The following is a 25,774-nucleotide window of genomic DNA, read 5'->3' on the forward strand; positions in this document are numbered from 1 at the left end:
AAATGTAATTGCCAAATACCATCTCACTTAAAAGGTCAGAATCATTTATAGTGGTGGTTTGTTATAAATAGATACCAGAATTATTGAAGGCCTTCAATTCAATGTTTTAAAAAAATTAAGCAACAAGCTGTAGCAACATGTCCACATTCACTATTTGGAGGTTCTGAGCTCTTCGGAACTATTACTTGTACAAATACAGTAAAAGAAATGGCAAAATGGTTTGGGTGCAATCAAGTGAGGAGCAACCAGAAGAGGAAAGTTACCCAGAATGTCACTGCTCCCTAGGGATGGAGGAGAAATGTGATTCAGTTCACATTTAAAGGTGAACCTGCCTAATCCCCACTTTCCAGAACAATACATGAACCGAAACAGAGCCATCCTTCAAAATATGTCTATCTCTGAATTTTGCAATGCAGTTCTCCGGACAAGTAATGTGCAAAAATGCATATACTGGGACAAAGTGTGTGTAAAAATTCATGTATCTGTGAAAATAAGTTACAACAATGCATTAAATTGGGGGAAATTGCTTTGCAAGAATGTGTACGTTAGGAGAAGTTTACGGTAAAATGCTGGTCAATTTTCATGAATATTTTTTTTTTTTAAATATTGTAAACTGATGTGAGAATCTGGAGAAGTGATGTCTGGAGAAATGAGATACTGAGAGAAACCAAAACTGACATATTTCACCCATCCCTACTGCCCATGTCAAAACCACACCCTCCTAAAGCTAAGGGATGAAAGTGCAAAGAAACCTTTTTGTGATGCTGTCCCAGACCTTTTACAAAATTTGGATTTTCCATGTTTGCTGAAGAAATGGGTGAAAGGAAGCAGGGACATGGGTTGATTGCAAAAGGCTGATGGTGTCATGTGCATGGCTGGGGGGGGGCGGGGGGGCGGACTAAGAAACTTTGTGGAGACAACGTTATAAAACAGCCATCTGAAAACACCCTAGATCTCTGCACTGAAGAAAAGTTGAAATGCTTGTAGGGGGGTGACTATGGCTATGTACGCATTATACCTTTAGAGCACATTGGAAGCACATTCTTTCCCTCAAATAATTATGGGGGATCCATCTGCCTCAGACCTCTACTTATCCCTTCTCCCAAGTTTGTCCAGAAGTTGGACTGCTGCTAAAGCCGTTTCCCAGCACAGGTTTGGCAGGCTAAGGCCTTTGTATATCAGACCTGCTGGAAACGTGGTTCATAGACTCGTGGTCTGATCTGTGTTTTGTTGGCTCCTTCTTTTCTCCCCACTCCTGCTGTGGGCACAACTGCTTTGTCATTTAAGGCTTCTGTATTCCCTTAATCAAGCTCTGTGTTGTTAAACCTTTTATACTGTATTTGCTGAGGCAGAAGCAAGGGGTGGGGGCGGAATTGCAAGTTACACAACCAGTTTGGTTTTGTTTAACTCTATTGAAAAGCCTGAAATCGGATCAGAAGAATCAGATTGTGGCTTATAGACAAAGCTACTTTCTTTGGGCTTTTTCATTTGCTTCCTGGCGTGATTGTTCACAATCTTTATAGAAAGAAAACAAAAGAAAAGAAAAATGGATGAGAAATAATCTCCAGGATAGGCCTGTGACTGTTCTATGTGTAGAATTTACGATAATTTCAGATGGCTGGCATATAAATGAGTGGAGAAATGTTAATGTACACCTGTTGTGCCAGTTGTCTCCAGGTAAGGACTGGCTAATGACCTTGCCTAGCACCATGTGACCAGGCTGAGTCTTGCCTCACAATGTAATAGCATAGTCTGCCTTCAGATGCCATTCTCTGCAGCCCAACCCACTGCATTTTCCATTCAGGGGGCATGGATAAGCTCATGGTCTCTTTCAGCTCTTTGGTTCCATGGTTTTTACTTGCATTCTGCTTTTTGAAGAGCTGTCTGATCCAAGCCTGGTTTAAAAATGTGTAAGAAGGAAGAGCCGCCATCCACAGTTAGACCGCTGTCTGAGCAGGCACACTGCTCACCTGGCCAGAGCCTTCCCCACTATGGTGAGATGTACTTTATTTCTATTTAAAAGGTAAAGGTAAAGGACCCCTGACAGTTAAGTCCAGTTGCGAACGACTCTGGGGTTGCAGTACTCATCTCGCTTTACTTGCTAAGGGAGCCGACGTTTGTACGCAGACAATTTTTCCGGGTCATGTGGCCAGCATGACTAAGCCGCTTCTGGCGAACCAGAGCAGCGCGCAGAAACGCCGTTTACCTTCCCGCCGGAGCGGTACCTGTTTATCTACTTGCACTTTGACGTGTTTTCGAACTGCTAGGTTGACAGGAGCAGGGACCCAGCAACGGGAGCTCATTCCGTCGCGGGGATTCGAACTGCCGACCTTTTGATCGGCAAGCCCTAGGCTCAGTGGTTTAGACCATAGCGCCACCCATGTACCGTATTTCTATTTAAATGATAGTAATTATGCACCTATGATTTCATGCACACTTCATATGTGGATTTAATGCACATGTGTGCTCTCTTTTTGACCCCCATTTTGGCGACGTGATTCCTCCTTTCCTGCATGATGCATAAGCACCCCCCCCAGATTGTGGGCCTTTCTGTAAATGCACCCACTCTCTGAAATTAGGCGGGAAGGGTATTTGCACGCGTTTGGGAAGGCTCTCCCCAGAGAGTTCTTGTAAGGGTTACTGAGGCAATGTTTTCAGGCTTGTTGAACATGCTTAAACCTCTATGTAAATGCTAAGTATTCGCTTGTTGTTGTTGTTGTCTGAAGATTTGGCCTGTTGTCTCCCAATGGGATTGTGCCAGTGGTCATGTGGACAGGGGCAGCCCAGTTCTGTTTCATTGTGTATGCTGTGCAGGGAAGACGGTGGGGCCATCCCCTGCAAGGGTTTCCTAATCCATTTACTTGTTTACAAAGTGAGAGTGGGGAGAGAGCACACAAAAGAAAGAAAGGAGCACAGGCCGCCAGAGCAGGGCCTGGTGCGTGAAGAAACAAATGACAAGTGTTCCTCTAAACAAAGGATAAAGGCAATTCCCAGCCAATGGGGCTCACAGAGCTGCCTTTGTCTGCAGGGCCTCAGGTGCCCCCGCACCACCGCAGCAGCAGCCGGGTGCCTGCATGCCAAGAAGGAGAGGCAATGAGAGGGGGAGGTCCAGGAGGAGCCTGGCCTGCGAAAGCCCCTGGGGATATTTAGGGAAAGAGCTCCACTCGGGAAGGCAGAAGCAGGGAGGACGGGGGTCTGATCAGGAAGAATGGTTGGTTTGGAATGTATGGGGCTTTAACGCTATTACCTATTAAAGGGAATGGATTAGCTGAGTGTTTCACATATCGTGAGAGACAACTATTTCCACAACATGCTTCTACTTATATTGTTGTTGTTGCTCACCTACATAAAGTGATTCCCCCCCCCCCGAGTTGTATAGATATTGAAAAAAAGGTAAGACTGTGTGCAGGCTCGCAATCTAATTAATAGAAATGAAAAAGCAATGGGGTGGGAACAGGAAATCAAGCCCTGGAACAGAATTATTTCAGGCAGGAAGCAGAAAAGCTGCTCATTTTCTGGCCAATGGATGGGGCCAGACTGATCTTCCCCTGCTATGATGTTTTTTGTGGGTGGCAGCAGGAGTAGCCTCCCGGTGATCCATTGTCCATTGACTGGTGGCATCGGCCAGAGTGTGTGCCTTATCTTTCTGCTTTGTATGCCCAGGGCAACTGTCAAGAAGCAAACTGTGATTAGTTAAATATATAGTATTGTTGTGAGTTTGTGGGGTGTTAAATTCCTGGGATCAGTAAATGGTAGAATTTAATTAAAGATTGTGTGTTAAAACTGTATCAGACCCTCAAGTGTTAGAATGTACTCAATTCCCATGTATATGTGTGTTGGACACTTTTCATCCTCTGGAATTAATATTTTAATATCAATTTAAAAACTAATTAAGCCAGGCAACTTCCTAAAATGTGTATTTGACACTTCTAAATCTGAAGGACTCAACATGTGTTAAGAAGCTAATAAAGTCAGGCTAATTTCCTTGGAGGTGATAGCAGGTGGGGTAGGGATGAACCATTCAGACAACACTCAGGCTCAAAGTGCGAAAAAGCAATTGAATGGGGACCCCCTTGCCCTGCAGATAAAAGGCAGGAGTTTAAAATAGAGAGTTAGATGTCATGTATGCAGAAGCTTAGAGACATGAGATATGTGACAAGGAGAAAGCAGAAGGCAGACAAATGTCTGGGGGCTGTTTGCATCCAGGACTGTGGCTATGGAAGAAGCTAGACGAGTTTTGAGGCTGGGACTCCATTCTGTCAGTTGTGAGGGAATTTCTGACAGGCACATTAGATTGACTTTATCCTCACTCTTCTAGATCAGTCACGTAGGTTTGTCACTGTGCACTGAAGTAACCCCATCCCTCGATGGGGGATTATTATTATTTATCAGAAACACATAGCTCAGCCCAAGGGAATCTTGTTACCAAATCTTCTTGTATCTCTACCCCTCCAGTGCATCTGCCCAATTTGTTCCCTTGCAATCAACAATGGCAGACTGGTGGCTGTGGCGAATATGAATTAAACCAGGAGGAAAACATTGGGACCTTTTTTGTGCTGACCGATCCAACAGCCCTGCATCCTGTTCTCAGAGAGCCAGTGTGGTGTAGTGGTTAAGAGCGGTAGACTCGTCATCTGGTGAACCGGGTTTGTGTCTCTGCTCCTCGACATGCAGCTGCTGGGTGACCTTGGGCTAGTCACACTTCTCTGAAGTCTCTCAGCCCCACTCACCTCACAGAGTGTTTGTTGTGGGGGAGGAAGGGAAAAGGAGATTGTTAACTGCTTTGAGACTCCTTAGGGTAGTGATAAAGCGGTGTATCAAATCCAAACTCTTCTTCTTCTCCTCCCACTGGCAATTCCAGATCCCTATAGGAAGCCCAAAATCAGGACCTGAATGAAAAAGCACTCTCCCCACTTGCTAATCCCAGCAAGTGGTATTCAGAGGCATCCTTTCTCTGCCAGTAGAGGTAGAACATAGCCATCCTGGCTAGTAGTCAGCCGATATTATCCTCCATTAAAGACATCCAAATTGGTGGCTCCCCCTACCTCTTGTGGAAGTGAGTTCCATAGTTCAAGTATGTACTGTATGAAGAAGTACTTCCTTTCATCTGTCCTGAGCCTTCCAACCTTAAGTTTCACTGGATGTCCATGAGTTCAGGCATCATAAGAGGAGAACAACTTTCCTGGTTCCACTTTCTCTGCACCATGTATAAATTTACACACTTCAGTCATGCCTCCTCTTGCTCACATTTTCTCTAAACTAAGAAGCCCCAAATGTAACCCTTCTTTCAAAGGGGAGTTGCTCTACCCTCTTTGTTCATTTTGGTTCCCTGTTTCCGAACTTTTCCCAGCTTCAAGTCCCCCTCCTTTTTCCCCTCCCCATCTGCTTTTATTTTATTCAGCATCTTGCTTGATGAAGAGTTCTGGAGAACTCACAATTCTGTGATATTTAGTTGGTTCTATTAAGGAATTACAGTACTTGTGACAGTTGAGGGAGTTTTTCTTTTTTGTTGCTGTTAATAGTTTTTTTTAAAATTTTCAAAATAGAAACAAGCACGACAAAACAATACAAACTAAATCATAATAAATCAAGGCTGTGAGTCCTATGTGTACAAGGGAGCAGGAGTGGGGAGTGGCTAGGGGTCCAAACCAGCTGACTGTTAGACATTCAAGCAAATAGAACTGTATAAGGAGTCCAAATATTAGAGAATGTTCTATCTTTCTTATGTTTATGGAAAGTCACCTTATTTGTTGCCGCCTGAGTCATGTCCTCTGTCCACTGCACAATTGCAGTATGGGGGGAAGACTTCTCCTTCCAGTATTGAAGCATTAAGACATTTAGCCATCATAAGTGTAATTAGAAGCCAGTCAAATTGTCTGAACATTAGCATCTGTAAATCTCAAGGAGGTATCCAAAACCACATTTATGTAGCTGATGACGTCTGACCAAAAGGCTGTGACTCTAGTGCAGGACCAAATCATGTGACAGGGCACTGTGGGGGGGACACAACAAAGTCAGCACTACCATGGCTGTCTTGAATTTTTGATTGTATGGACTGTGATGGGTCAGAACATGTCTAATGGGATTGGATTGACCATGTAGTTTTTGCCATGGGTGTCTGATGGGTCAGTACCTAGGTCTTACTGGATTGGTCAAGCTCTTAACTAGCAAGGAAGCAAGGAATCCCAGTGGGTACATGGGGAATACAGTTTTTGGCGCAACCTCTGCTTCCCAGTGACAAAGTTTCCTCCCCTGGTCCAGTACAGAAATGCCTATGGGAGCTCATTACATTTGCAGGCAAGCAGTGGGGATGAGGCTGCCGGTGGTTGCTGCTGCTTGCTTTGACACTGTTTCTATGGCTGCAGCATCTCTAGGGTTGCCATGTTTTTCTGGCAGAGCTCTTGGTGCCTTTACTAGAAGATTATTGTATTTATGATTTTAGTATGTTGTTGTTTTAAAGTTTCAAACTGCCCTGGAATTTGATAATGAAGGGTGGTACATCAAGGCTTTAAGTAACAGCTGTGGGACAGACAGAAGTGTAACAGTCTTTCCCGGCATGGTGCATATGCTATGGCTGTTGAATTTTTGTCTCACCCGCAGCTCTTAAAGGCACAGGAGCCCTGCCACAAAAAAGCATGGCAACTAGAAACATGAAGCTCTTGCAGCCCAATCCTCAGCATGCAAAGTGTGCTCACTGTGTGACTTCTTTCCAAGAGAAGAAATTACTTTGCTTGCAGAAGCCTATTTGGTTGTTGCTCCCCTTGAGTAAATTACTCGATACTATTTCACCCGGCTTGCAGTCCCTTTCAGGAAACATGAACAAAAGTGTCATTACCCCATGGACCGCTGTGATGACTCATTAGCATGATGTTTGTGCACAGCTTAGAAGACAGTGCTGTGTTAATCATTCTTAATAATCATTGCTTTCCCCCAAATAGGGAGAAGAGATGGTATGATGGCGCTGCAATCTTGATGCAGTTGTGTTGTTGCTGTTGTTTAGAAATGCTTTCTCTCCATTCTGGCAGTGAGTTAGAAAGAAAAAGAAAAAGAACAAAATGAGGTGCTTTAGAATCCTGGCTCCTGAATGGCTCCATTCAGTTTTACATGAAAACTGTGAACTGACTTTTCCTTTACAAACCCTTTACAGTGGTACCTCGGGTTAAGTACTTAATTCGTTCCGGAGGTCCGTATTTAACCTGAATCTGCTCTTAACCTGAAGACCACTTTAGGTAATGGGGCCTCCTGCTGCTGCCGCGCCGCCGGAGCACTATTTCTGTTCTCATCCTGAAGCAAAGTTCTTAACCTGAAGCACTATTTCTGGGTTAGCGGAGTCTGTAACCTGAAGCGTATGTAACCTGAGGTACCACTGTATGCATTTAGTTTCCCTGTGAATGCCGCAGTCCTCAAACACTCTGCACTTCAATCGGGAGAAAGCTGCATTTGCAGAGCTCAGGCGATGCTGGATTTCGGCATCAATGTCAGCCCTTGTGGAAAGGTACCGTAACTGCTGAGGTAGGAGAAGTGATCAGCACTTTCCAACGTTACATCATTGAGTTGGATTTGTGGCGTTGCAGAGGTGCAGCACTTTGTTTTTTGGGTGTTGAACAATAGGCCAAGCTTTTTGTAAGCTTCTGCAAAGATATTTAGTATGGTTTGGAGGTCATCCTCTGAGTGCACACGCTACATTGACATCAGCATACTGAAGCTTTATGACAGAAGTTATGGTAACCTTACTCTTTGCTTTCAGACTACTTAGATTAAAGAGCTTTCCATCTGTTCTACTCTGGTGGGGAGTTTCCCTTCGACAGTGTGTAAGATCATGGCAACGAAAATAATAAATAGAGTTGGAGCGATAACACAACACCTGATCCCACTGTGAATGGTTCACTTTGAGAACCATCATTATCTGTGATTGTTGCTGTCATATTATCATGGAGGAACCAAAGGATGTTCACAAATTTATCTGAGCGGCTGATTATCAGAAGGACAGTCCACAGGGCATTACGATTTAGTGTCGAAGGCCTTAGTCAGGTCAATAAATGCCAAATACAGGGGTTGGTTTTGCTCTCTGCATTTTTCTTGAAGCTGTGGAGCTGTGAAAATAATGTCTGCTGTCCCCCTAGAAGGTCAAAAACCATTTAGAAATTCAGGAAGTGTAGCCTCGGATCTAGTTAGGAGATGGTTTGCTGAGATCCTTTCAAGACTTTTGCTGGCTGCAGCTACTAAATAGATGCCTCAATAGTTTCTGCAGTGCGTTCTATCACCTTTTTTTTAAAGAGATTGATTTGGCATCCCTAAAGTCTGCTGGGATCTCTCTCCCCCATCTTTTTTTGATGAGCTTGTGAAGTTGTTGTGTAAGTTCAATTCTGCCCACTTTGAAGACTTCATCAGGTATCTCATCAGGTCTGCTGGCTTTGTTGTTTTTCATTTGGTTAATAGCTGTACACAGCTCTCCCAGATCTGGAGATACTGCAAGCTCATCTCTAATTTGTTTTTGCGGAATTTGTGAGAGGAACTCAGCAGCTACGGGGGAGTTGAGGTTTAGGAGATGCTGGTAATATTCTTTCCAGCACAGTGCAATAGCTTCTTTATCTTTTAGAAGTGTGGCACTGTCTGTTGAACGTAGGGAACATGTGCCATGATTTATTGACCCATAGATGGTCTTTGTGGCTTTAAAGAAACTCTGTGAATCATGAGTGTTGGCTAAGTGCTGGATCTCTTGAGCTTTTTTTTTTTTTTTAAAAAAAAAACCCACCAGATGTTCTTTAGTTCTCTGATTCTTCTTTGAACCTCAGCCTTAGCGTTGGCATAGTTTCTATCTCTTTGCCAGATCTTAAAGGCCTTCCTTTTCTTGCCAATAATATATTCAATCTCACTATCATTCTTATCAAACCCGTCCTGGTGTTTCATGGTTTGGTATCTAATAGTTTGTACACAGGCTGTAATAATGGATGTTTTTAGCTTGGTCCAGTGTTCCTCCATGTTATCAGGGAACTCTGAAAGCAGATGGTCCTTAAGAGTCTTTGGAAGCAATCCCGCTTAATAGGATCTTGAAGGGCTTGAGTGTTCATTTTGTGCCTTGATTTCCTTCCTTGAAGCCTGTGTTGAGGTATAATCTTGATAACCATTGTGAACTGTATTAATCAGTGATCTGTCCAGCAGTTGTTGGCACTGGTAAGGAGCACATCATGGCAATCTTCAGCTTGGACAATTACATAGTCTAAGACAGACTTCCTCAACCTCGGCCCTCCAGATGTTTTTGGCCTAGAACTCCCTATCTAGCAGGATCAGTGATCAGGGATGATGGGAATTGTAGTCTCAAAACATCTGGAGGGCCGAGGTTGAGAAAGCCTGGTCTAAGAAGGTGCCAGTGGTTTGACTGAGGGTGCCTCCATGATGTTTTAAATTTATCTTTTTGTCAAAAGAGTGTATTGGTAATAACAAGGTTGTGCACTGCACATATTGAGTCAAAAGTTAGATTCTGTTCTGGTTGCTGTTGCCAATTCCTTCTTTCCTAATAGTCCCAGGCCACAGATTGAAATCTTGTCCAACTCTTGCATTGAAATCACCCAGGAGAATAATTTTGTCCTCCTTAGGTATCTCTGATAGGATGGCATCCAGCTGAGAATAAAATTATTCTTCAATGTCTTCCTTGGCATCCAGTGTTAGTGCATAAGCGCTTAGAATAGTAGCCTGTTGGTTTTTGGTGAGTTTTATTAGAAGGGTTAAAAGCCTCTCATTAATGCGGGTAGGGACTTCTGACAAGAGCGTCACAAGATGGTTTTTGATAGCAAAACCTACTCCATGTATTTGACGTTCTTGTTCAGGTAGACCTTTCCAGAGGAATGTGTAGCCTCCTTTTTCTTCCTTCAGTTGTCCCTCTCCTCTTCGAGTTTCTTGAAGCGCTGCAATATTGATGTTAAAACATTGCAACTCTCTTGCAATGATGGCAGTTCTGCATTAGGGATGCTCATTATCTGGGTTATCCAATAAAGTCTGTATATTCCATGTTCCAAAGTTCAATTGTCTTTTACAACCACTGGGTGGTGACCCCACTGGGTGCGGTAATCCAGTCAGGGAAAAAGGGAGGCAGACTATGTTTAGGGCACCTTTTCTAGCCCCTCCCCCTTTTTGGGGTAAGTTGAGTGAATTCTAAATAGGACTGCTCAGTTATGGATACAGCTGCCGAACAACTCAACTGCCTCATTCCTTGAGTCAGAACGACTGAATCTGTATCCACCGCCCATGACTACGGGCTTCCAGATTTCACAGTCGTGCCCGCTTTCAGTGCTTTTTTTCTTTAAAAAATGTTTAGGGATACTCTCATTTTGACTCAAGAAAATCACCATTTTATAGTTCAAATCGGGAACAATAAATACAGAAAATGGACAAAAGAACAAAGATTCACAAAATGTTTAGGGGTATGTGTACCCCTGTACCCCCCCCCCCGAAAAAAGCACTGCCCCCGTTACCATTTGCCAATCACCGTGGGACTTTTTTGGGTTTGGGTTGGGTTTTGGAAGACGCCTGTGCGTGAATTTGTTTTATGTGTGTAGATCAGGACAAAGCGCTACCTTTCAGAACTCCCCCTCCTGTCAATTCTGCTTTGAAATCCCAGTAATGTCCAGGAAAATCAGGACATATGGCAGCCCTAGCTCATTCCTGAACACTCATATAGTGTTAATATAGTGCCTAGTTGTTGAGTTGCTTCTTACTCCTGTTTCATTAGGAAACCATTGAATAGAACTTGCTTCTACTCTTCAGTTAATCTAACCAGGGCATAAGCATGGTGTTCCAGTGTGGTGCAGCGGTTGAGGTGTTATGACTAGCGCTGGGGAGATCCAGGTTCAAATCTTAACTCAGACATTAAGCTCACTGAGGCAACCTTGGGCCAGTCACCATCTTTCAGCCTAACCTCTCTCAAAAGGGGATGCAAGAACCGTGAAAGCTGGCCTAAGCTCATTGGAGGAATGGCAGAGTCTCAGTTCGCACAGAAAGCTTAATGGTTGCGTGAACATTCCTCACCACTGTATCTTCATGCTGAAGAAAATCTGAATCTGTTGAATTTCTGCATGCCAGGCAGCTGTTGAAGACACAGGAGCCCTGCAGAATGGGCAAAGGTGGCAACCCTCTGACATCCCAGTCACATCCTTCCTAAACCTGCTCTCTACATCTGTAGGCAATGGTAAAAGGAAGCTGTTTCTGTGCGCAGTTCAGGGTCTGCTGAATTTGGGTCAGTTTCCTTAAAGCTACAATAACCAACACGGTGCCCTTGAGATGATGCAGACTACAGTTCCAGTAATTAATGGCCATTAGCTATACTAGCTGGGGCTGATAAGAGTTGTAGTCTATTATATCTGAAATACACCACATTGGTTAACCTTCCCTTAAGGATGGATTCTTGGTCTTTGATTTCTCTGTTTTGGCAAATGATTTATTTGATTAGATTTGATCAGGAGCACCAAGATATGCCTGAGCCTTTTTGACATGAAGGATCTTAACTCATAAAGTGTTTCCTGATCCTTGCCTTACATTTACAAGAACTGAACAGAGGACATGTTCAAGGTTGTTACACATGGAGACAGAAAAAGAGTCTAATCTCCTGAGCCGGATCCTGAAACGGAATTCCATCGCTTAGAGAGCCAGACTCCACCACACCCCCTTATGCCAGGAATAGAGCAAAGGGAGCCTGATGCATAGCACCTCTGATATCATCCACCTGAAAGTGGAACCCTGTGCCCTTCATCTCTTAACCCCATTGACACCCCCCTCAACCACTGGGTCTTGTTTGGTCCTCAGAAGTATCACTTGCAGCACTCATGATTCTGGAACACCCAGATTTGTAACGGGAAGGCGTTGTGCTTTCCCTCTTTTCTGCATCCAAGGCCGCCACCCGATATCCAGCCTAGTTAAATTCTTGGTTTCCCAGCGCACCAGGGAGTCCTGGAGGACGTATCTTGCCAACATTCTGATCTGTGTGGATGCTGGCAATTTCCTATACGGCACCTGTCAATCTGCACCCCTCTGGCAATCATTCAGTACAGGAAGAAAATGTGCCCAAAATTGTCCTGATAACTTGCTACTTAGGCGCAAGAGTCATCTTATGCATGTAATTGCAGCTGAGGCAGGCAGGCAGTTTTATGGGGGATCTGGGCATGCTTCCTCTCTGCATAGCGCTGGCCTCCATTCTCCCAGAGCAGGGGTCAGCAAACTTTTTCAGCAGGGGGCTGGTCCACTGTCCCTCAGACCTTGTGGGGGGCGGGCTATATTTTTTTTTGGGGGGGGGAGAGAATGAATTCCTATGCCCCACAAATAACCCAGAGATGCATTTTAAATAAAAGGACACATTCTACTCATGTAAAAAACATGCTGATTTAGAAGGTGATTGGGCCGGATCCGGCCCCTGGGCCTTAGTTTGCCTACCCATGTCCCAGAGTGTTTCCTCTCTACTCTTCCATGACCTGATGCAAATGATTAGAGCTGCTTGGGAAAGGGGTTGTGCAAACAGAGACGGCGTACACCACTGTACATTCAAAGCACACCCACCCCAACCAAAAGAATCCTGGGAACTAGTTTACCTTTCACAGAGCTACAATTCTCAGCACCCTTAACAAACTACAGTTTCCAGGATTCAGGGGGGTATGCTTTAAATGCATGGCAATTGTGGACATTGGGCTTTCCAATAGCAGTGGCACCCTTTGTGACTCCAAAACACAGCACCCCTTGCCTCTTGCCTTCCATTCTAAGTCATTGCTGCAGTGCCTTCTCAGCTCAGCGCCCAGTGTGGATGAACCAGCCATGCTCCCCTAAATCTGCCTCTGTTGATCCTAAAATACAAGAAGCTTTGGTTACGATCCTATACAGCTAAATGCCGGGGCTAGGGAGAGGCAGGTGCACATGAAGTCTGAGATATGAAGGCATTCACCACAGCTGATTGGGTAATCTACTATTTCTTATCATTTATCTGCTAATTTTGTCTGCCTCTAATGAGTGTTAGAGTGGCCTTCCTGTTTGTGATTCCATTTTGCTCTCATAAACAAGTCTCTGTGGTAGGCTAGCATGCCAACTCCTAGGGGTGGAGGGGTATTCGGCCCCCTCAATGTTGAGGGGGCCAAGTGCGACAGGGTTCAATGGCTGGCTCCTCCCAAGCATGAGAGAGGAAGCTGCACTGTGCAGGACTCCCTGCTTGGCCTCCTCCCGACCATGACCCCCCCAAAAAATATTGGGTGCAAGTTGTTGCCTCTTGTGGTAGGTGAGAGTGAGATGGATGATTAGCCAAAGATGACCCAATGAGCTTCATGGCTGAACAAGGATTGGAACTCAAGTCTCTCCCCATAATGGCTTCTTTAAAGCTGACTTGCTTTTTCAACTGAGTGAGCGCTGGTACTACAGTGAAATCATGTCCAGCTGTGCATTCTTCTCTGCTTCCTGAGCAATGGTATTTTCTCTCCAACAGTATAAAGTCTCAGGACCATTTCTCAACACAAAGATGGAATTTGTGTTGTCTTTCCTTCCTGGGGCCAAAAGTATGAAGTGAAATCATCCATTCATTTTCTGTTTTCAAAGGGATTCAGAGTCTTTTCCTACCCAGTCTGAAAAAAGCAGTATAGCTCCTCTTCATTCTGGCCAGACTTCCTTTATTATGGGTGCAAATCTGGCATTGGACAGACAAGCTCCTTTCCCAGGCCACGTGGCAGAAAGTCCCTGGTACAGCTTAGCAATTCCCGCTGGCTTCCCAAATCTACCTGTGTCTGACCCCCTCCGTGTGGCTTACATAAGTAGGCCGTTGCTGAAGTCTTTAGTACCATGGTTTTGCATGCATGTGTTTGCCTTCATTTGGATTATCTCCTGCCTTGAGAAAACACTGGACCCTAAAATTTCCATTTCCTCACAAGGCGTCTCTTGTGATCTCTGTATTATTGGATGTTCAGACTCTTTTTTGTTGTGCAGGAGCCCCAAAGCAAGTGCAGATGAATGTGGACTGGAGACGATCCAACTTTGTGCAAAGGCAGAATGCAGCTTGTAAATCCCTAAGCCTTATTCCCATGCCCAAAATCTCTAGGGTGTTATATTAAGGGTCATTTTTGGACAGTAATCCTTTGAACTCTGAGAACTGACCATACTGGCCCATCTACTCAGTATCCCATCTCTAGTCCTCCTGGCCAATAATGGACATTACGGTAGAAGTGCTCAACAGCACGAGGTAACTGCGATACCATCCTGATTATGGTGTGACGAATACTGTAAATTAATCTGGCTGGCAACTTTGGGGAACAAAAGAGGGCTGATTTGCTGAACCTGGTCTTGTCTTGTGTCCCTTTGCCATGTATACACTCCTGACAACATTAGTGGTTTGCTCTTGCCGTTATAATTCCCATTCAGCAAGGATTTTGTAGAAATGTGGAGATGGAAGGAATCCTCAGGTGCCATCTGGATAACCCCCTGCAAGCACCCAACATAGGGCTTGAACCCAGGGCTCTGAGATTAAGAGCCTCTTGCTCTACCGAATGAGCTATTCACTATTGTCCTGGAATAATTTTTGGGTATATAAAAGTGGGCTACTGGTGTACAGGCCTTGGGAGAGGCTGCTGATCCTGCAAGCCCTATCTGAGTCCTAGAATGGCACGTTCCTGTTTCTGCAGGATATTTTTTTCAAATGAAGCATACCGCTGGTTGCCAGGTTTGGGGGACGAAACCTAGAGGAAGGCTTCCTCCCTCATGCCCTGCCTGAGAGTGTCTAAAACGCACCTGGCTGGTTGATATTGGTGACAGAGGCCACAATCCAATGTGTTACTCTGATGAGCTCACCATGCCTATGACAGGGCTGCTGACAACTGGGGAGGGAGCAGTAGGACCCTTCAGGGTTCCCCCCACCCATCTGGCTCAGCCAATCACAGAGTTTTTTTGGATTTTGGCTAGCCTTCTGAAATAGACTTAGACCTTGATCCAGTGAAGCAGTTAAGTTATTATGAGGTCTACTTGTGTAAGAAGACAAGTTTGACCTTCAGCTATGCATTTCTTGGGTGTTTTTTTATTCTGGCAAAGGTGGAGTACAGCAATTTTAGATGCTCTACATAATTTTTTTTGGGGTGTGTGTGGCATAATCCAGTGAAGGGATTTAGTTATGATTAAGCCCTGTATTCCACAGTATTTTACAACATCCAAGTAAGGGAATAATGCTGGAAAGCTAGTAAGATACTTAGGAGGTAGAAACTATCCATCCGTTTGGATCTAACCATTGCAACTGTAGACTAAAAATCATTTTCAAATATTGGAACACAGGAAGGTCCCTTATCCTGAGTCAGATCATTGGTCCATCTGGTTCAGCATGGTCTACCATGACTGGCAGTGGCTTTCCAGGGTTCCAGGTGGAAGTCTCCCCCAGCTGTACCTGGAGGCATGGGATTTGAGGCCTTCTTCATGCAAGACAGCTGCTCTACCACTGAGTTATGGCTCTCCCCCAATGGTTTTCATGGGCTTTTGTTGTTTCAGAAGATAAAAATACTTCAGAACAATTTGCAAAAGTATATTTGGTAGGTATCCAATGATAAACTAAAGTGTGGATCTGACGTCATATAATCATTTAGATCAGTGGTGCCCAATTAGACCAGCTGTTTTTCAAAAGCCAAGCCATGGACCCCCTACTTTTGAAAAAAATTATGCCTCTAGGGTAGCTTTTGTGAAGTGAATGGTGCCACAGACCCCCTGGGTGGGTTATGCGGACCCCCAGTTGGGAACCACTGACCTTACATAAACAGGAGCAGAGCAATGCCCTCGTTAACCTGTACTTATCATGGGCATCTACTTATACTAAACAAAAGCAGCCCCAAATTCTCATATATGGCCATGGTTAAAGCTATTGCTTATACTCTCTACCACTTGTTTTGTGCAGTTATATTTGATGCCAAACATTTTAAAAAGAGAATTCAGGCTGTTCCTGAAGAATTATGGGAATTGCAGACTTATCTGGATGCTGAGAGCTGTTCGAATATCCCAAGCACGTTTAGAGAATTGCATTTCATTGAGTTATTTATGAACGTAGCGGATGTTGTAACAGTTAAAACTGTTTAGGTTATAGCACAGAAATGTTGCCATTCTTTCTGCAGAAATCTAACCCATTTTATGCCTGCATTTGAGAGATTACAATATTGACCATTACCACATGCAGCCTAAGCCTATGGCTGTCTACTCAGAAATAAGGCTTACTGAATCCAATGGGTTTTACTCCCAAGTAGGGATTGAGGGGAGATTCAATTTGCATTTGAAGGTGAACCTACCTAATTCACACTTTCTTAAATAGTATGGAGACTGAAAGGGAGCCATCCTTTCAAATTTGCATTTCTCTGAATTTTGCAATGCAGTTCCACAACCAAGTAATGTCTACAGAATAAAGTGCCCATATACAGGCATATATTAGTGAAAATAGACTGACAAAACACATTGCATTAGGGGAAATGTGTATTGTCCAACAGTACTGTGCAACAGTGCATGCACAAATGTGTATATTAGGACACATTTGCAACAAAAAGCTGATGCTTTTTCATGAGGACCTTTTATAAAAATCACAGACTGAAGCTGAGATGCTGAGAACTGAAATTCATTTAAAAATGAGAAACTGAAACAGACAGATTTGCTCACACGCATGGGTATGGTATAATTGCAGATTTGGCATTATATTGCATATGGAACTGTGTGTCAAGAAACAATGGAAAACAGAAAGGAAGGAAGGAAGGAAGAAGGAAAGAAAGAAAAGGAAGTAGTCTGTCATAATGTCATTACCAGTACACAGTGCTGATGATGTGAGGGATGTTCCTAGACTCTGGACAGGCAGAAATTGGGAGTAAGCAATGGAGTGAAATACTCCTTTACGATCCTCTTCTCTAACATCTAATCCTTGGCTCCAATTCACATGAAGATGGGCAGATAATTTGAACACATCATCATCAACACCATCATTTTATTATTTATACCCTGCCCATCTGGCTGGATTGCCCCTAGATTGCCACATCTGATAGATAGTTCGATTCCATAGTTGGTAGCCTTTGGAGGTGGTTGTAAGATGAGTGACAAAGAATGTGAGCACAATGCCATGATTTATGCTTCCCCTCTAGGAGGCGAGAAATAGGACTGAGATGGTGAGGCTTTCCTTGCTGAACAGCTATGGGGAGTTTGGTATGTGACCTGCAGGGCATTGTGATATGGAGCCTCTTGTCCCAGCCAACTCCAAGGACGCTTCCTCCAAATGCTGAAGATACACCTCTTTAGCCTAGCATTTGGCACATGAGAAATATGCTTTCAGGGCTCACTCTTTTCCTGTGACTATAATTTGTTTTAACTGTTACCATTACTATTTATTAAATTTGTATACCACCCTTCATTTGAAGATCCCAGGGCAGTTCACACCAGAAAAATACAAAATACATAATAAAACAAAAATGAAAACACACTAATAACCCCACTCAATAAACAAATGCCACCTTATCCCCAAGCCCTTAAAATATGTATACTTCCATTGCTGCTCACAGTGCTAAACATACTCCTGCAGAAGATGAGCAGAAATAAAATTTTGCCAGCATTCTGAATACTCCACAGGCATGGGAATGTGAAGCACCATGCAGGTACTAGAAAGATGGAGCAGCCTAGACTGGTCTTAGCAAAAATAATACCTGCTTTTTTTCTCTCTAACCCAGGTTTCCCCAAACTAGTTTTGAATTTTAAATTATTGTAATATGCACTGGGACCTGCTGCTGAAGGATGGGTAATAAATTCAGTCGTCACCATTGTATGGGCATATGTTTTGAAATGTCCACCTTTTCATTTTCAGGGATTCTTAACAAAAGCAGCAGACTACCGGTATTTATCTAATAGAGTGCAGTGTAGTGCAATAGCCTGGCTGTAGTGCAGCGTCTCAAGTCTCACTGTCCCAGTGTGACCCCACCTCAGCTTGTCTGTGCCCTTCCTGTGCTCCACACACATTTGCTGCAGCACACTCAGGCCCTATCGCAGCCCATGCTCCAGGGACACGCTGTGGAGCCGTGGGATCCATGATGCTATTTATGAAGCATGTTTCCAACTTCCAGGCAGTATTTCCTAGATGTTCAAACTGCACTCACGACAAAGTTGCAAACAACAACCCCATATTCAGTTGGATGTACTTGGGGAAGTATATAAGCTACACCGTATGTAGCTTATATACATACATAGAAATTGTCGCTCCGCTTTATTAATGTATGCTAAGATGGCAGTAGCGCAACCAAGTTCAGTTTTTCCTTGCTGCATTTAGGTGATAGCTGGATCTGCTCACATGCTCAAATGTTTAAAACGCTTAAGTTGTTATCAGTTCACTAATAAATGGGTAATCCACATTTATCTAAGACAAAGTGATTTATTGTGGCAGACACTGTTGTGAACTAGAACCCGCCACGTCGGGTTCAAGATGTGCTAGCTGTATACACCTGGGACCAGGCGGTGAAAGATAAAACTGTGAAGCCAAAAAGGTCATGAAATGCAAGAGGAACATCCTGTAACATTTCTGTGCAAAACTGGAACTCCCAGCCTCGAATTTGTTTTTTAGCCACCCACCCGGGGTTGGGGAAACAGGCGACCTTGGGTGTTTTTATTCCTCCTTTTCTTATGCATGTCACTGTGGTGGTTTCTAATCTCCTGGGTCAACCATGAGTAAATTGCTAAGCCGCTCCCTCCATCCATTGTTGTGCGGCTAACACCCTCCTTGGAGGAAGGGAGCACAAAGGTTATAAAGGAATAAATAATAAAAAAAACGTGTGCTTTACATAGTTCTGGGAGAAGCGCCCCCCCCAACCTTTAGGAAAGCCACTTCGGTTGCCCATCTGTAAAATGGGCACAATAAGGTTGGTTTAACCCAGCGAGAGTGAACGGGCTCCTCACCAAGAAAGCACTTGGCGTTCGTTAGAGGAGGGCTACAAAATGGTTAGCAACAACCCCGCGCGTCATGGGAGCGGATGGGCTCTTTCAGCAAGAAATTCCTCGGCTCCGGACCCCCCCCCCGCCCAACTCTCCCCTCCCCCGGGTGGAACCCCTCCCACCTCCGCTTTGCATAGCACTCCTCCGCCACCTCTGCGAGGCGCTGCCACCCCCCTCGCGCCCATTACGCTCCCGCGCACACCCACCCCGGCGCTCACTCGCTCCCAGCCCCCGGGAGCGCCTATCTGCTTCGGTCAATGGCTGTGGGTGTCTCCGGCGCTGGCGAGTGCCTGCCCGCCTTGCCCCGATGCTCGATAAGCTGCCTCGCCTTACTGGGCATGCCCGCTCCGTTTCTATATAAAACCCGCCGGAGTTAATCCCTGGACATTCCCCGGCTCCTTCCACCCCGCCCCTCGCCATCGGATTGCGCTGGATCGCGCCGCTCGCCCGGCCTCAGCATCGCCCGCAGATCCGCACGAGAGCTGCGCTTGCCGCTGCGCTGCAACAAGGTAACGGAGGTGGGGCGGCGGGGGTGGACGTTGGGTTTCTCCCCCAGCCCCGGGTGGGTCTCGGGCGCCTTTCCCGCCCGGAGTGAGGCCCGGATCGGTGGGTTGGGGGAGGGGGCGGCGCTGGCGCCCGGGGGTCGCGCGAGCGCAGCCTGTTGCTGGAGAGGACGGGGAAGAAAGGGGGTCGGCCGGGACCACGTGTGTATATATGTGTGTGTGTGTCCGCGCGCGGCTCGCTTGAAGAATTGCGGTGCGCCTGGTAAGCAGGGCGGACGGAGCAGGAGTCATGCCATTCCCTTCTCATGTAAGTCTCCCCTCGGTTACAATGGGCCACCTGGAATTGGTGCAACCTGTTTTTATTATGCCTGCTGCTGCCGCCGCCGCGCGAGAAGCGCGCGGATCGCCCTGCAGGTCGCGGAGGGAGACGGGAGGCGGGTTGCGGGAAGCACAAAGCTGAGGGACGTGCAGTAAGGCTGCTGCTCTTCTGCCTGGCGGTGGGGGGCAGGGAAAGGGGCTTCTCGAGCGCCTGGCGGGGTCCCTGCTTGACCCGAAGTCCCGCCCACACGGGCCGTCTCCGCCAATCGCCCTGCTCCTGGGCGTCCCCCCCTCCTTTCCTTTTCTTTTTTAGAATTGGCTGGGGAATAAAAGCATCAAGTTCCTATGGACAAAAAAGGTTGGGCAAGGCTAGGATCCCCAGCTGATGCAACTGGGCACTGGCTTCAAGGGAGCCTGCGGGCATCTTGATGCTTACACTGGTGTAGGAATATCGGCACGCGAAATCGTTGCCCGATTTTTTTTCTCTTTTTGCTCGATTAAAACGGTCTGGAGTAACTCCCCCCCCCCTCTGCCCCACGCCTGTTCTCACCTCCCCTTGCAGATTGGACGCACTATTTCTCCTGCACATAAGCAGGAGCCGAAATGGGGGGGGGGGAGGTATACATTCAAAGCCCTCCTTCTTCCTCCTTGGTGTGTGCTAACAAAAGGAAGGCGGTGCTGGGAAGTGCCAAGGGCTTATGCTTAGAACATAGATGGCAGGCAACTTTCTGCATTCCCCATGGGAGTCTTGGAAAGCTTCTTTTGGCATTAAGTTAGATACGCACAGAAAGAGATAATTTAACACAAATACACACATATTATACACACAGAGAGAAATTTGAAACAACCCTGGGATTCTTCCCCCTTACCAGTAATAGGAAGCCAGCTGTGCAGACTTTGTGCCATGTACAAGGGCCCCACAGTTGTCCTCCACCATGTGGCTAAGTGGACTTAGGGTAGGGGACCAGAAGCCCTGCATATGAGCCATTTGATCCATGCCACAGCCCAGGCTCCATGAAAGATGTGCCCTTGCCGTAATTCTTCCTCTGTGAATTTGACAATGTACAGGTATTTCTGTTTACCGTTTTCCCCATGCCTGTGGCTTAATTTTCCCCAACCAGATCAAACAGTTATGAGACATCTTTCCCCTTCTGGCTGGTGAGTTGAAGACCTGCCAAGCGAGCTCTTATCTGCGAGTCTCCAGGCTTGTGGTAGTGGGTGCTGGGGGCAGCGTGGGACAAGAAATTAAGGCAGCAGTGAGCTTGGAGAGAAGGCTGGGAAAGCGCAGCGGGTGGGGAGAGAGCTGCTGCTTTGCATGCCAAAGTCCCAGGTTGAATCCCTGGCATCTTTAGGTAGATCAGGGAGGAACCCTGAAAGATGCAGAGTTGATGTTGGTCAGTGTAGACAGTTCTGAGCTAGACAAACCAAAAGTCTCACCTGGTAAAAGGCAGCACCTTATGTCCCTAGATGCAGCCCCTGCATAAAAGTCCTAAAGAACAGGAGCGCTCCATGGGTGTCTCTCCTCAGTGAAGCTGTTGGGTCTGCAGGTAATGATTGATTAATTATATTACCTTGCAGTTGCCAACTGTGGAGAAGCCGTTCCACTGTTTATATGTAAACCATTGGCTGTAAAGTATCCCGTGTGGAATAAACTTAACACAATAGGGATCTCTGTCTTTCTTCTTTGGCAATCACTCCTAGCCGAGTAAGATTGTCTTTCATGAACTTGGTCTCTGATGGACCTGTTAACAGCATTCAGAAAGTGATAGAAGTTTGTTTATTTAGGGACTTTATATCCTTCTCTTCACCACATGGTCTCAGGGCAAGTTGCTGATCGCTACACAGAGCCTGGCGTGCTCTGGTCCATGGGGTCATGAAGAGTTGGACAAGACTAAATGGCTAAACAAAAACAACACAGAGTAAAAATTTTTTTTTAAAAAAAAAAATCACAATATACAAGTTCCTTTATTAGATGAACACAATGCTACTACTGTGCTTTGAGGGCTTCATCATCTGTGAACCCTGAAATTGGGGTCCCCTCCAAACCTTTTGTATGGTTTTGTAGGGCAAACCGTGTGTTTTGTAGCCCCCCCCCCAAACTGAGAAACTGATACATCAATCCGGAGTTTGTAGTTAACATCCAGGAATCCAACATTGTCCACTTCACACTCAAATTTCAGGGTTCATAGTTAATGAAGCTTGCTTTGAGGGTCCCCAGCATTGGTGCCCATTGCATCTCAAGTTCTCTCACCATGGAGACCCTTCTGATGTTATCTTGGGGGGCAAATGAAATGGTGCCTTGTGGTTACCACACCCAAAGGAATATGCAATCTCAGGTGAGAAAATATATTAAACTTTGGGTGGTGGCACTTTTGCATCCTGGAAAGGTAATATTGGGATGACACTCCAAAAAAAGGTTTTAGTTAGTCAAATATTTTCAAGGAATGGTAAAGTATATTTAAAGCACTAACTTCATTAGAACAACTAATGAACAGCTAATTTCATTACCTGTTACTGTGAAACAATGAAAATAACATAAAAAACCAGTTCTAACATATTGCTATAAATTTTAAGAATGGTAGCAAAGGGTCCTATAATAGTGAAGAATTCACATTCCCTTTGGTGGTAATCCTGGTACAACAGTCAGCCTGCAGCTATACCTTAAACAAAATTAAAACAGAAATAAAGTAGAAGTAACTATAAAAGAAAAATGCTGTCAAAACTCAGTTTCTAAAGGAAGCTGTGCTAAGTAGGCAGCAGACCAGTTCTTCAAGCATCAACTCTGATTCTTAAGGCAAGCAAGATGGAGTCATGGACCGTCCTAGGTAGCAACTGTTGCTAATATTTGGAGATGCCTGCAGTTCTAGCTGGTGGCCAATGGGAGGAGCTTGGCTTTGCTGCAAGGCTTGTCCAACACAGTACTGTACTGCTTCCAGGGGTTTTATTTGGGGGAGGGGGGTTAGTCATGGTCCTTTCAGTGGGTCTCCCTCAATGCACCTGCCCCCTCCTCTATTATTGCTGGCACCCATTAATTTGCCTCTCCCTCTGGGTCCTAGTGCACACCATCACATGGAGGGGGAAGACAAAGCATGTTCCTGCCCTTTCTTCTCACTGCTTGCCTGGAGAGGGCAAGTGAACAGGCAGCAGCAAAGCAGAGGAGCTGGGCTGTAAAGCTCCAGGGATTGGCAAGGGGCTCCCACACCTGACCGTGGCCCTGGGTTTGGCCCCAGGAACTTCTGTGTGATCAAAGGCAACCTACCCTTCACTCTTGCTCTTGCTAAGAAACGACACCCTAATGAAATTTAAAAAAAGAAGGTTCCCTCTGCATAGTGGCATTCTTGACCTCATGAAATAGTTGATGGCAATCAGATAATAGACACTCAATCCAACGCCATTCCAAGTCCTAGATGCAGGCTTGAAGAGCGAATGATTTTGCAAGTGGAGCTGAAATAAAGAATGGTCTTTCAAATAATTAAAATCCAACGTTGTTTTTCCTTGGACAAGTACTCGGACTTTTACTGAATCTACATTACTCATCACATGATAGCTGCAACCAACACTACACAAAGTTATTGAATGATGGCAGATCATTCCCTGCTTTCACTTTAGATAGGAGCCAAACAATTGAGAAAGCTGCTGATAAGCCAGTGGTTGGGAGCAGCGACTTACCCCTTGTCTCTGGCAAGTAAGAGGCACCTCCAGGTAGTGTAGCTTTTTGGAAATCACAAAAAATGCTCTCCTTTTTCATTCAGACAATTTCCAGAGGGGAAGTTGGGTTAGTCTGTTGGAGCAAAATCAACAAAGAACACTGTGGTGCTTTAAAGACTAATCAATCTATTGTGGCATATGCTTTCATGAACTAGAGATGAGCAGATACATAGTAGTTAAGAGTGTCAGTTTAGGATTGGGGAGAGACCCAGGTTCAAATCCCCCTCAGTGGGCAGCTTTGGGGCAGTCACAGTTTCTTAGGCTAAAATATGTGTGTGTGGGGGGGGAACCAAGTACTCCAACTTGAGCTTAAAGAAGGAAAGATGGAATAGAAATGTCATAAATAAACCTCCTAAACATGGCACGGGGCGGGGGGAGATGCAAATATATATGCACTATACCTTTAAAGCACTTTACAAGCACATTCTTTTCCGCAAAGGATTCTGGGAACTGTAGTTTGTTAAGGGATGTTGGGAATTGTACTGTGAGGAGTAAACCGCATTACCCAGAATTCTTTGAGGGAGATAAGGTATTCTGAATGTGCTTACAGATACAGTGTGTACACAACCCTAGTTCCATGCAAGTGGTAAGGAGTTGGAAAGCAGGTGACAGACAGAGAGAGAAAAAGGAGTGGCCCTACCCACTTTGACTCTCACTCTCCCTACTGCCATTATGTGACCCTTGTCAGATGACACTGAGGGAATGCAGCCCTGGGAAGGAGACAAAAAGGGTTGCCCACCCCTGATGGAACAGGCTCAAGCTGCATAAGCATAGGAAGCTGCTTTGTGGAGTCAGGTGTTAACCTCAGTTTGTTTATCCAGTTTTTACTTGGGATTCATTTGATTTGAAGTAAACCTTTGTTTCTAGCCGCACTGCAGATGTGACATACATGCCACCAACCACCAAGTTGCATCAGCACATTACTCAACGCCAGTTTCCCAAACAACAATTTATGAATTAGGTTTTCATAACAATGAAACGGCAAGCTAAAACTTCTGATATGAATGTTTTCCATTTTAAGGAGAGATGCAAACACATCCCCAGATGTTTTGGGGAAACCATTCAGTCTCCTTGTGGTCATTTAAACTTTACTTAGCTCGATAAAGTAGGCTTAGGGCAGTTCGGGACTAAAAGCACACATTGCCTTTGGTAAAGTGAGTCAATATGTGTGGGGTTTGTCACCCAAACTCAGAGATGCCAACGGACAAGGAGAGCTGGCCTCATCTGCTCTTCGCAGCAGGTTGAGCAACAGGGGGAAAGGGGGAAAATAAATTTTTAAGACCTGGAGATGTCATCATGATCACCTGCTAATGTCAAAAGCTTTGTGGGGCCAGTAAAAAAACCCGTTAGCCTTGCTGCCAAGATCATTGCCACCCATCCAGTTTAATATGCCTGGCAGGAAAATAGTAGATGACAGTCAATGATTTATCACACTCTGTCTCATACAGGGAGAGTACATAAATCCTAAATACCATTTCTGCATAAATCCTAAATACCATTTCCTGCCGTGAGCAGGTGCTTGCTCACCTAGGCTGCTGTATAGTGGTACCTCAAGTTAAGTACTTACTTCGTTCCGGAGGTCCATACTTGACCTGAAACTGTTGTTAACCTGAAGCACCACTTTAGTTAATGGGGCCTCCTGCTGCCGCCGCGCCACCAGAGTACGATTTCTGTTCTCATCCTGAAGCAAAGTTCTTAACCTGAAGCACTATTTCTGGGTTAGCGGAGTCTGTAACCTGAAGCATATGTAACCTGAGGTACCACTGTATTGGGAATGGCTACTCACTGTGGTGGAGGGCAGCACACTACTTGCTACATCAACCCAGTAAGGTAGTCCCCTGGTAACAGGTGACATTCCTTCCTCCCTCCCCTCCCCTCCCCTCCCCTCCCTCTCTGCTTGTCACCTAGGGCAAGGGAATTCTCATTGCCTCAAGGTGGTCTATTCAGGAGTAAAGGAACAACCAGCTGAATTCCAGCTCTCCTGCTTGGCCATCTCAGCCCATCTCCTCTTCAGATATTCCAGGTACTTTAAGAACTAATAGCCTAACCGAGAAGGTTTAACCAATGCAGGGGGCGGGAGGCAGAGGACAGCCAGCTCTTGAGTGTGTCCAGAAATTCACAAATCCGAAACAGCAAGTGTCCAGAATCAAAATGAAAATTAAACAGCACACCGGGATGTTGGTCTAACCCTACACCAGGCAAAGCTAACAGAACAATGGTCTGGCATTGGTGGCAAGAGGGGCAACAGACCACATTTATGGTCTTTTATGCCAAGGTGGCTTTGAGTGACAGGTTGCTAAGCC

The 25,774-nt window shown here is 45.3% G+C and overlaps 1 protein-coding gene across 3 annotated transcripts in view; it reads left to right on the plus strand.

Moving 5' to 3' along the window:
- Positions 1-19,112: 19,112 nt before the first annotated feature.
- Positions 19,113-25,774, plus strand: part of CARNS1 (carnosine synthase 1) — a 33,022-nt gene continuing 26,360 nt past the window's right edge. Inside the window, exons 1-2 of one of the 3 annotated variants that reach the window (XM_083512749.1) lie at positions 19,113-19,451; positions 25,380-25,494. The gene's annotated coding sequence lies outside the window, so the exon portion shown is untranslated. Of the gene's footprint in view, positions 19,452-19,662; positions 19,753-25,379; positions 25,495-25,774 lie in introns of those variants that run through there. The other 2 variants (XM_083512747.1, XM_083512748.1) reach the window with 2 other exon arrangements.

Source organism: Podarcis liolepis (assembly GCF_965112155.1).
Source record: "Podarcis liolepis genome assembly, chromosome: 1".
Taxonomy (NCBI): Eukaryota; Metazoa; Chordata; class Lepidosauria; order Squamata; family Lacertidae; genus Podarcis; species Podarcis liolepis.